Consider the following 13,119-nt stretch of genomic DNA (forward strand, 5'->3'; position numbering starts at 1 on the left):
TAGTCTCAATTTGATGAACCGGACTCGATTCATGAGAGAAGAGAGATAATATGATAATATCATCATTATATGAGTATTAGAAGCTTCTTGAATGATATTATAAGGTTACCTGGTCAGTTTTAGTTAAAAACAGAAAATCGGTTTAACCGGGTTTACGGTTTACTGGTGCAGCTTAGCACCAGCAATTCTGATGACTTTAGCAATGCTAAGGCCTCATTATACATGTTTTATTTTCATAATAAATATGTTACTAGTGTTATTTATGCTAGTAGCTCAGAAAATAATTTTTAGAGATGTTTTTACAAGTGTTCCGATACATCTAGTTTTAGTAGTTATACACCTGAGATATTTTAATATTATTTTAACCCACCTCCAAGCCAACCAATCACAACTCACCTTACACCCCCAAGACCTCCAAGGCTGTCTCATTTCATCATTTTGGCCGAAATTGAAAGGAGAGAAAAGAGAGAAAACTTCATGAACACTTAATCTTCAAAGCTTGATTTCTTCTGAACTAAAACTCAAATCAAAAGTCCGATTTCACTAAAATGATCCTCTCTTCCTCCTCTACATAACCATGTGACTTATCAAGGCTAGAAATAAGGTGAGATGGCTGTCTCCCTCCCTCTTCAATTCGGTTTTCAAAGAAAACCATGCAAAACATGTGTTTTCTTGATGTTCTTCCTTAGGAATCACGCTTAACTTGACTTGAGGGCCAAGAAACATTAATTTTCAGCAAGTCTAAGGTGCGATATCTCTTCCTAACATGTTGAGGGAGATTTGGTCAGTTGAGAGTTTGTGGATTTAAAGTTGTTCTTGATGTGTTTTAGGAGGAAAAAGTGCTTAAGGACCACCTGAAAGTCTAACCGAATTTGGAGCAGCAAATCAAGGTAGGGTGTCACGAAATTAATCTTGATTATTTGTTTTTGATTTGTGAGAATGTTGTATAAATTGGATGTGCTAAAAATTGGTTGCATATATGATTGATTCTTGGTGAAAATTTGGTGAAATTTTGATGAAATTTGATGAAATTCAAGCTTTAAAATTCATATTCTTGAGGCAGCTCGGAAAACGAAACCCTAAGCTTAAATTAAGGATCAATTTGTGTTGAAATCATGTAGAAAAGATGGGGTTTTAGTGGCTGCAATTTTATTTTGAATTATGGTAAAAATCAGTTGCTGAAAAGACTAAAAAAACGGGTAAAAACAGAGAAAGAATCTGAAGAATTTATGAAGAACATGAAGAACACTTTGAGTGTGGTGAAGAACATTGAAGAACACCTTTTAGATCTTAGAAAGGGCAAGGAAGTAAATATTTTGGTGTTTGAGGGGTTATTTTGTAATTTCTGAAAGTTAGGGTGGTTAAAGTAGAAATATTAAAAGTTACGGGTGGTAAAAAGTGAATTTTTAAAGGTTAAAAGTTAAAAAGGGGTAATTTTCGAAAAATTAATGATAAAATAATAAATAATAATAAAATATTAAATAATAATATTTAATTAAAAATAATATTTTAATAAAAATAATAAAATAATGAGAAAAAGGCAGTTTTCTATAAAAGCTTTAGAAAGACAACTTTAAGCGCAGAATCTCATAATTACCTTCATAAAACACTTAGGGAGTGGTAAGAACATATTAATGAGGCAAAGATAAATGAAAGATAAAAATTTAAAGAAAAGATAAAAAGAAAAAAAAACAAAGAAAAAGTCTGTAAAGTTTTAATGACAGAAAAACAGACAGAGACTAGTGAACGAACTAGGGCAACTTAGTTAGTACTTGAGTTGCGACAAGGGTTAGGTGTTATATGAAAAGTCAAACTGTTTCAGTATAGACTTAATGAACCTATACTTGGGACAGACTAACTATTCATACCGAAATTTACATAAGCTTTAAATACATATGTTATGAAGAGAAATCAAAGCAGAGTAAAGAAACACAGAGAACAGAGTAACCAGAGAAAAGTAAAGAGATACAGAGAAAAAAGTAATCAGAGCAGAGTAAAAAGACAAAGAGAAAAGAGTAATGTGATAATGAGAAATGGTTTGAGTTACGATGTTGTAAAAGTAAAAGCTGTAAAGTTTGTATAGCATGATTGAACAGAGAAAGAAAGAGGTACTGCATAAGAATGTGAAAGTGATGATGATAATGAGAATAATTATGTGATGATCTGCTGTGTGAAGGCAGTCAGATAGATGGTTGTACGACCACTAAGAGTGCTTTCCTAGGATACTTAGCTACAATGCTATTCTGTAAGTCAGAGGACTCTTACAGAGGTATCGAGAACACACGACTAGCATATACTCCTGTAAGTCAAAGGACTCTTACAGTGAGAGTGTGTAAATGCTCTTGTAAGTCAAAGGACTCTTACAGAGAGTGTGTTGGGCAGATATAAGTTAACTAACTCCGCCATGCAAGTCAAAGGACTCTTGCAGTGGTTTGCCTCACAAGTCAAAGGACTCTTACGAGGGGCATTGCCAACAGGGAAGCCCTACCTGGTCAAAGGACTCCGGGTAACGTCGGGAGCGGGTATGTAACCGACAGATGAGCTCATTACCTGCGCTAGGGCTAGACATGCATCATATTTGGTTGCGCATTTCTTCTGTTATGATTGTTGTTTGAATGTATGCCTTCTTTGTTTTTATTCTATTCTCTGTGTCTGTGTTTTGTTTTCTTGTATTCTTTTGTTTGTATTTTGCTTTCTGTTTTCTTTACTTTCTCTATTTATCTGTTTCTTTTTTCTACTGCTTCTCGATATTCTGCTATTTATCTGCTAAACAACACGGAATTAATGAACGTAACTAATAACCCCGGCCCTACTAAGAACTCCCCAGTTCTTACCCCTTCTCTCACCCTTCCCCCTTCAGATGGAAGCATGAGTACCCTTCCGTAGTTCGCTGACGATCGTTCACAAAAAAGATTCCACTCTAAATAGTCTTCTGAGTCTAGAGTGAACTCCGTTACCTGTTTATATGTATATACTATGAGGCCAGCCAACGTCTGCACCCCGCTTTTCTACAAACTTTAGCCTAAATCCTGTGTACGAGACTCCTATTGTGTGGCTACCTGATGAGGTACCAGAGAGACGTCCTATGGCAACGTCTGATCGTGCAGAGGAATAGTAGATGATGTTCCATCTTTTGATGACGTTCCACCTGACTTGAGTTGTGAAGACTTAGAACGTACTTTCCCTCAGTTTAGTAGTTTAGAGGGACTAAGTGAGTATAGAGTCTAGACTAGCCTGGGTGCCAGCTTAGGGACTTCTTGAACAGGTCAGGGCATGGGATGTTGTATGTATGTATATGTATATAGTTATTATCTAGCTATATCTAGGGGTGTTCTAACTAACAGTCTATATTCTAATAAAGGCTGGATCACCGAATGTTGCTAGCTACTTGTGATGTATTTATGTGTGGTTGATTATAATTGTTTTATCTGTTATTATTTGTGAATTGATTATAAATGATTCTGTTTATTAATTCACACGTTTTCAAAAAAAAAAGTACCTCGCTAACTAACTATGCTTTTAACATCGAATCAGGCTCATATAATAAATAATAGATAATAATTAGGATGACAAATTGGTAGCACTCAGTTTCTGGTATGTCCTAGGCGTACTGAAAATTGGGTCGTTACAATTGGGTATCAGAGCAGTTCGTTCCCAGTAGAGCCTGGGGAGTGGACTGACTATGCTTTATTGCATACTCTGCTTGTGTGTCTCATGCTGTTAGGGTATCTTCAAGATACATTTGGCATGAATGTCTATGAGTGCTCATTTTGGGAATGTTCATGCCTAACTTGAGATATTAAGACTGATCACCTTAATGTTGATTGTTTGGTGTGGATAAGACCTCAATGACTGTGAATAGGCATGGTTTAATCGAGTTTCGAACGACAAATTCGTGTGAGGCACAACTATTCTTATAGCTGTTATGATCTCCATGGGCATGGCTATGTGATATTTAGATGCTGTAAGGAACGAACTGATATCTTCGTCAGGATGGCTTGAAGGAAATAGACTGCTTGGAGATGGATTCTTGCACGCGGCTGAAATTTTGAGGGCAAAATTTTCTTTTAGGAGGGTAGAATGTAACAACCTTGATTTTCGAGTACGCAAGATCTTTCTTAAAGGCACGAATTTCTCTGGAAGATCAGTAAAGAGAACACCACTTCTATATCAACAAGTATCTCGATACTCATTGTCATTATGTCATCCTTAAGCTAGAACCTTTTCTGAGGCAAGCTCGATAACGCAGTCACGAAGAACCTAGTTTTTGAACCGTATCGGTTAGGAGTTTTGATTCGGTTTTTCGTAAATAGTCTCAATTTGATGAACCGGACTCGATTCATGAGAGAAGAGAGATAATATGATAATATCATCATTATATGAGTATTAGAAGCTTCTTGAATGATATTATAAGGTTACCTGGTCAGTTTTAGTTAAAAACAGAAAATCGGTTTAACCGGGTTTACGGTTTACTGGTGCAGCTTAGCACCAGCACTTCTGATGACTTTAGCAATGCTAAGGCCTCATTATACATGTTTTATTCTCATAATAAATATGTTACTAGTGTCATTTATGCTAGTAGCTCAGAAAATAATTTTTAGAGATGTTTTTACAAGTGTTCCGATACATCTAGTTTTAGTAGTTATACACCTGAGATATTTTAATATTATTTTAACCCACCTCCAAGCCAACCAATCACAACTCACCTTACACCCCCAAGACCTCCAAGGCTGTCTCATTTCATCATTTTGGCCGAAATTGAAAGGAGAGAAAAGAGAGAAAACTTCATGAACACTTAATCTTCAAAGCTTGATTTCTTCTGAACTAAAACTCAAATCAAAAGTCCGATTTCACAAAAATGATCCTCTCTTCTTTCTCTACATAACCATGTGACTTATCAAGGCTGGAAATAAGGTGAGATGGCTGTCTCCCTCCCTCTTCAATTCGGTTTTCAAGGAAAACCATGCAAAACATGTGTTTTCTTGATGTTCTTCCTTAGGAATCATGCTTAACTTGACTTGAGGGCCAAGAAACATTAATTTTCAGCAAGTATAAGGTGAGATATCTCTTCCTAATGTGCTGAGGGAGATTTGGTCAGTTGAGAGTTTGTGGATTTAAAGTTGTTCTTGATGTGTTTTAGGAGGAAAAAGTGCTTAAGGACCACCTGAAAGTCTAACCGAATTCGGAGCAGCAAATCAAGGTAGGGTGTCACGAAATTAATCTTGATTATTTGTGTTTGAGTTGTGTGAATGTTGTATAAATTGGATGTGCTAAAAATTGGTTGCATATATGATTGATTCTTGGTGAAAATTTGGTGAAATTTTGATGAAATTTGATGAAATTCAAGCTTTAAAATTCATATTCTTGGGGCAGCTGGGAAAACGAAACCCTAAGCTTAAATTCAGGATCAATTTGTGTTGAAATCATGTAGAAAAGATGAGGTTTTAGTGGCTGCAATTTTATTTTGAATTATGGTAAAAATCGGTTGCTGAAAAGACTGAAAAAATGGGTAAAAACAGAGAAAGAATCTGAAGAATTTATGAAGAACATGAAGAACACTTTGAGTGTGGTGAAGAACATTGAAGAACACCTTTTAGATCTTAGAAAGGGCAAGGAAGTAAATATTTTGTTGTTTGAGGGGTTATTTTGTAATTTCTGAAAGTTAGGGTGGTTAAAGTAGAAATATTAAAAGTTACGGGTGGTAAAAAGTGAATTTTTAAAGGTTAAAAGTTAAAAAGGGGTAATTTTTGAAAAATTAATGATAAAATAATAAATAATAATAATATATTAAATAATAATATTTAATTAAAAATAATATTTTAATAAAAATAATAAAATAATGCGGAAAAGGTAGTTTTCTGTAAAAGCTTTAGAAAGACAACTTTAAGCGCAGAATATCATAATTACCTTCATAAAACACTTAGGGAGTGGTAAGAACATATTAGTGAGGCAAAGATAAATGAAAGATAAAAATTTAAAGAAAAGATAAAAAGAAAAAAAAATAAAGAAAAAGTCTGTAAAGTTTTAATGACAGAAAAATAGACAGAGACTAGTGAACGAACTATGGCAACTTAGTTAGTACTTGAGTTGCGACAAGGGTTAGGTGTTATATGAAAAGTCAAACTGTTTCAGTATAGACTTAATGAACCTATACTTGGGACAGACTAACTATTCATACCGAAATTTACATAAGCTTTAAATACATATGTTATGAAGAGAAATCAAAGCAGAGTAAAGAAACACAGAGAACAGAGTAACCAGAGAAAAGTAAAGAGATACAGAGAAAAGAGTAATCAGAGCAGAGTAAAAAGACAAAGAGAAAAGAGTATTGTGATAAAGAGAAATGGTTTGAGTTACGATGTTGTAAAAGTAAAAGCTGTAAAGTTTGTATAGCATGATTGAACAGAGAAAGAAAGAGGTACTGCATAAGAATGTGAAAGTGATGATGATAATGAGATTAATTATGTGATGATCTGCTGCGTGAAGGCAGTCAGATAGATGGTGGTACGACCACTGAGACTGCTTTCCTGGGATACTTAGCTATAATGCTATTCTGTAAGTTAGAGGACTCTTACAGAGGTATCGAGAACACACGACTAGCATATACTCCTGTAAGTCAAAGGACTCTTACAGTGAGAGTGTGTGTATGCTCTTGTAAGTCAAAGGACTCTTACAGAGAGTTTGTTGGGCAGATATAAGTTAACTAGCTCCGCCATGCAAGTCAAAGGACTCTTGCAGTGGGTTGCTACTTGATGCACGGAAAACTTGTCTCTCAACAAATCTCCCTTCGGCAAGTGTACCGAAGTTGTCGTCAAGTAAAAACTCACAATAGAGTGAGGTCGAATCCCACAAGGATTGATTGATCAAGCAACTTTAATTAGAAGAATGTTCTATTTGAGCGAATCCAGAATTTGGGTTGAGAGTTGCAGAAAATAAAATAGCGGGAATGTAAATAACAGAAAAGTAAATGCTAGAATTAAAGGACTGGAAGTAAATGACTGAAAATAAATTGCAGAATTGTAAATGGGAATGGGGGATTTGCTCATAAAAGTAAATCGCAGAAATTAAAGAGAATGGGTGAGATTAGAGATGGGGAGTTCATTGGGCTTAGGAGATGTTGCAATTCTCCGGATCAAGTTCATTTTCATCTCTTCCTCAATCAATGCACTCATTGATCTCCTTGGCAATCTTAAGTGATTGAATTACAATTCCTTGCAATTCAATCTCTCAAATCTTGATCAATAGTCAATTCCTTGGTCAATTGCTCATGAGAAGAGATGAAGTATGGTCACTGATTATACCACATGCATTTCCAAAACCAAGTATTGAGAGGGTTATAGTCACATACCCATCCAAACACAATTTGGTCCAGCATGAGAAAGCATTTCTAGCTTGATCTCTTCATTCCTCTTCCAAAGTTCAAAAGAGATCCAAGTTTGAATAGCTTCTCTTCCAAGATAACTACTCAATTGGATGAAGATCGAAAGCTTTCAAGTAAAATCAAGAGGAAAGATAGAAGAAGAACAATGAAAATTAGTGTTGATCCATCAAATTACAACAGAGCTCCCTAACCCAATGAAAGGGGTTTAGTTGTTCATAGCTCTTGAAAATGAAAACAAAGATGGAGAATACATCATAAAACTAGAAATTGCAAAGAAAGTAAATACAGAGAGTGGTTCTTCAGCCTCCAGAACTCCTTTACAATTCAAAGCTATTCCTATATATACTACTCTTCTCAGCTTCTAGTTCACTCTTCAAGTCTTGGGCCTTTGGATCTTGAGTTTGAAGCAGTTCCTTTCTTTATTTGGGCTTGGCTTTACTTGCAGAGAGAAAGTGCGGAGTGGGCAGAGACTTAAGCTCAGGGCGTAAGGAGTGTTAATCATTTAGTGAAAGTCCAAGTTCGGGAACGTTAGTGACAATTAACATTGTCACTAACGTTCCAATCCACCCCTTTTGCCTTACGTTAAAAACCCACGTTAACTAGGTTAACGTGGCTTTTAATGTTGCCTTGTCAACCTTCGAGAACGTTAGTGACACTCAACATTGTCACTAACGTTCCAGTGTGCCCCTTCTTGCTTCACGTTAAAGCTCACGTTAACTAGGATAACGTGTCTTCTAACGTGGCCTTTGCCATCCTTCGAGAACGTTAGTGACATTCAACATTGTCACTAACGTTCCAATGTGCCCCTAGGTCTCACGTTAGAGTCCACGTTAACTAGGTTAACGTGGCTTCTAACGTGGCCATCTTTTAGCCATCCCAACGTTAGTGACAATGTTGAGTGTTACTAACGTTGGCTCATCTTTCATTTCTCATCGTTAGCTTCCACGTTAACCAAGTTAACGTGGAAGTTAACGTGAATCTTGGGGGTTGTGTGGTTGCTTCAACGTTAGTGACAATGTTGAGTGTCACTAACGTTGTCGACAACTCTTCATTCTCTACGTTAGTTCCCACGTTAACCAAGTTAATGTGGGAGTTAACGTGGTACTTAGCACCATAGGCCAACGTTAGTGACAATGTTGAGTGTCACTAACGTTGGCTTCTCTCCCTCCCCCTTAACGTTAGAGGCCACGTTAACTAGGTTAACGTGGCTTCTAACGTGGCCACTTATGAGTAAGTGCCAACGTTAGTGACAATGTTGAGTGTCACTAACGTTGGCTCAACTTCTTTTCTCCACGTTAGAGTTCACGTTAACTTGGTTAATGTGACTCTCTAACGTGGGCATTGATGGCTTTTTGAGAGTGTTATTGGCAACCACTTTTCTCATTAATCTTTGCAAGTTACCTCTCCTTTTCTTGCTTCTTTTTGGTCCTAAAATCAAGCAACAAAGTGCATTAAAGCTCTAGTCCAAGTCATGAGTAATGCAACATAATATTTGTCACTAAACTTATGCAAAATCCTCATGAAATCATGTAAAATGCACAATGTATGCTTGAGTCAAGGCATAAGTGAATATTTACCCAAAACTAGCTTATTTCCTAAAGAAATGCATGAAACTATCCTAAAAACAATAAAGAAAAGGTCAGTGAAACTGGCCAAAATGCCCTGACATCACAACACCAAACTTAAAGCTTGCTTGTCCCTAATCAAGTACTGGAACAAGAGAATGATGAAATGAATCTCCAGAGGAATGAGTCATCCTTGTGGAAGTCATATTACTGATTTTATGGTGGTTTCATGCATAGCAACTTAGGTTCATTCCATTACTAGCTTTCAGACCTTTATCCTGTCCCAAAACACCCACTTTGTTCATATCCCATGAGACTTTTATTCATTAATCCTTTTATTGTTATTACAAGGGTTGTTTGTGTTATTTAAGCTAAGTGCTCTGTAAGGGGGCAACTCTTTAAGATAAGCTTTCATCCAACACTCCCGAACCAGTTGGTTCAAGGTGCTAGGTGTTGAGACACCCCTAAGGACTTACTCCCTCAAGCCTATCCCCCATACATACACACTACAGGCATTTAGTTTATTTATTTTCTTTTCTTGAGACCTTGGTGTCCAGCACCTCTTTGGGTTACTAAGTGTTCTGCAGTGAAGGTTACTCTTGATAGTGGACTTTCAGCTGATAATCCCGAGTTAGTTAACCCAAGTTACCAAGTGATAAGGCACCCCTAAGAGCTTATTCATCGAAGTAGATCCCTCACTCAGGAGCACCACAGACACTTGCCTCAAGCTTAAAACCATTGATGCCTAGCCTTATTTCTTACTCTTTTTCTTTTGTTTTTCACTTCCATTGTTCTTTTCCTTTTCTCTTATTAGGATCTTGTTATTAACTTAGTCTCATGAGTGTATCTAAAGCAAAGTATTCAGGATAGATAGTTGTCCTCCTAGCCTTGTGCTTGAACCAACTTAGCTAACTTATGACTACCCCAAAGATTCATGAATGCACTTCCACAATATAAACTCCACTCTGGTCTTTTACAACTATACTCATTCTCTTTTTATTTGATTTAAAGGGACAAGCTTACAAGTAGGTTAAGTGATGGTGCAGTGACATTTAAACCAGAAATCATGGACCTCTTCAGAAGGAAAAACTTAAAAGACAGAATTAAAAAAAGTTTAAACATAACATGGAAGCATGTTCTATTTCATATAAGATCTTCCTTATTTAAAGCATAGAAAAGATGGACTAAAAAGAACTCCACCACCTTTCATTCATGTGGATGTCCATGCTCCCATCCTTCTTTATCCTCATTGTGTCTCTCTTGAGTACTTGTACTTCCACCAAACTTGTTCCTCACTATACTCTGCATAAGAAGATTTTCACCAATTTTTTGTTAAGTTTGGATTAAAGCTCATAAAGATTGACTTATTCATTATCATCTGAAATCATATAAAACATGGGTTGTCTCCAATAAAGCGCTTCTTTAGCGTCACTAGCTTGACGTTTTTCTTTCATCACAGTGGTTGGTAGTGCTTAAAGTCCTCCCCTCTTGCTGTGGACTTGTATCCATTGGTTGGATCAATGATTTCCACATGTTCCAGGGAAAGAACTCTGTTGATAGTGAAGACCTTGGGTAATTGAGATGGCACAGTAGGGAGATTAGGGGGAATATCTGGGAAGTAGGCTAAGATAACTCTATCCCCTGGAGAGAAGTCTTCCGTAGGGATCTTCTTGTTCCTCCATCTCCTTGGTACCTTCTTCTTTGTTTCTTTTGAGGTTGCCTTCCCCTTGGTGACCTCTTTTCTCCAAGGAGTTGTGATGCTGTCTTCACCTGCCTCTAGAGGTTTGGGTTCCTCCAGTTTTTCCTTGAGCTGTGGCAGTTGCTGTTTTCCTTGTTTATCAATTGAGGGGGTTTCAGAATGAACTAGCTGTGCTTCAGTGCTTGTCTCCTCCTTCAGTGTCTCCTTATCGTTTATGCTTAGTTCCTTGTCCTCTTGATCTGTCTCTTGTGAGAAGTTGAAAACATTGAAGCTGAGTTGTTCATCATGGATTCTCAATATTAGCTCCCCTTTCTCTACATCGATAAGTGCTCTGGCCGTAGCTAGAAATGGTCTTCCCAATATGATTGGGTGAGTGTGACTTTCTTCCATGTCCAGAATGACAAAGTCTGTTGGGAGAAAGTACTTCCCAACCTTTAGCAACACATTTTCCACCACTCCTATTGCTTGCTTTTGAGTTTTGTCAGCCAGTCTGATAATGACATCTGTGGGCATTATCTCATTGATCTGCAGCCTCTTCACCAGGGATAAGGGCAGTAGGTTGATGCTGGCCCCTAAATCAGATAGTGCTCTGTCGAACATGTTTTCTCCTATGGCACAAGGTATATGAAAACTTCCTGGGTCTCTTCTTTTTGTAGGCAACTCAGGTTGAATAACGGCACTACATTCCTTGTCCATCACTATAGTCTGCCCTCCCTTGAGTGAGCTTTTCCTGGGAAGAAGTTCCTTCATATATTTGATGAATGGAGGCATTTGTTGAATTTCCTTGATGAATGGTATGTTCACATGCAGAGATGCAAGCAAGTCTAGGAACCTTGAGTATATTCTTTTTCCCACAGCACCATTGAGCAGTTGAGGGAATGGTGCATAGAGCTTCAGCAGCTCTTGTTGTGAGATTTCTGGTTCTTTGTGATCTCTATCCTCCTCCTTAGTTGAGTTGTCTTTAGGTTGTTTGCACATTCTGCCTTGCTTGTCTTCAATCTCTTGATCACTTGTAGTGACCATTTTGCAATCTTCCCATCTTACTTTCTTTGCTTCTCCCTTGGGGTTTTTCTCAGTGTCACTTGGGAAGCTATCAGTAGGTTTGGGAATCTTCTCAGCTAAATATCCCACCTGGAATTCCAGCTTCCTAATGGTCTCTCCCTAGTTCTTGATATTGGCTCGCACCTCCTCCTTGAACACCTTATTTTCTTGAATCTCTTGGCTTATTCCTTCTAGTAAGGCTTCAATCTTAGAGAGCCTGTCATCAATTGATGAGTGGTTCGGAGCAGATGTGCTGTTTTGGTTTTGATAAGTATGTGGAGAAGTGTTGTTGTGGGGGTGTTGAGATGTCCTCTGGGTGAATTGTTGGTGAGCTGCATTGTTGTTGGAGTTGTAACGTCTCTGGTCTTGGTTTTGATCTTGCTCACTTCCCCACCCAAAGTTCGGGTGATTTCTCCATCCAGGGTTGTAAGTCTTGGAGTATGGATCATAGTTTTTCCTTGGTGAATTCCTAATGTAGTTGGCTTGCTCCTGACTCCCTTCTGCTTCTTGGTTTACTCCTTCTTGTGTTGTTGATTAAGTGGAGATTGCTGCTACTTGGTTCATCTCCATCTTCTTGGTGAGGTCAGCCAGCTGCTGGGTAATGAGCTTGTTTTGGGCCAACAGAGCGTCTACATTGTTTAGCTCCATTACTCCTCTTGTGTTCCCTCTTTCGGAAGCATAGAAGTAGTCGTTTTCTGCTACTGTTTCAATAACATCTATGGCTTCCTCAATGGTCTTCTTCTTGTTCAAGGACCCTCCAGATGAATGGTCTACTGCCTTCTTTGACTCATAAGAGAGCCCTTCATAGAAAATGTGCAGCTGGACCCATTCGTTGAACATGTCAGGTGGACACCTCCTTGTTAAGTCTTTGAACCTCTCTCATGCTTCATACAGAGTCTCACCATCCTGTTGCCTGAAGGTTTGAACCTCAGCTCTCAGCCTATTGATTCGTTGAGGAGGGTAGAATCTTGCTAAGAATTTGTTTACCACATCCTCCCAAGTTGTCAAGCTCTCCCTTGGGAAGGATTCCAGCCACTTGGCTGCCTTGTCTCTGAGTGAGAAGGGAAATAAGAGCAATCTATAGGCGTCAGGATGAACACCATTAGATTTTACTGTGTCACATATTCTCAGGAAGGTGGTCAAATGTTGGTTGGGATCTTCTTGAACACCTCCTCCAAACGAACAGTTGTTCTGAACAAGGGTGATGAGTTGTGGTTTAAGTTCAAAGTTGTTGGCATGGATTGTTGGTTTTTGGATGCTACTTCCACAATTGCTTGGGTTTGGATTAATGTAAGAGCCCAAAACTCTTCTATCCTCCCCAGCATGATTTGCTCCACCTCCTCTGCCATGGTTGTGAATCTCTTCTTCATGATGATTTTCCATGTTTTCTTCCATGTTTTGTTCAAAGTATTCCTCAAACTGTTCCTCTTCTT

General features: G+C 37.9%; 1 non-coding gene across 1 annotated transcript; it reads left to right on the forward strand.

Moving 5' to 3' along the window:
- The first annotated feature begins 12,524 nt into the window (after positions 1 to 12,524).
- Positions 12,525 to 12,628, forward strand: LOC112746749 (small nucleolar RNA R71). The gene has a single exon (XR_003174616.1). It is a non-coding gene; the product is annotated as a small nucleolar RNA R71 (small nucleolar RNA).
- The last annotated feature ends 491 nt before the right edge of the window (positions 12,629 to 13,119 follow it).

Source organism: Arachis hypogaea, chromosome 14 (assembly GCF_003086295.3).
Source record: "Arachis hypogaea cultivar Tifrunner chromosome 14, arahy.Tifrunner.gnm2.J5K5, whole genome shotgun sequence".
Taxonomy (NCBI): domain Eukaryota; kingdom Viridiplantae; phylum Streptophyta; class Magnoliopsida; order Fabales; family Fabaceae; genus Arachis; species Arachis hypogaea.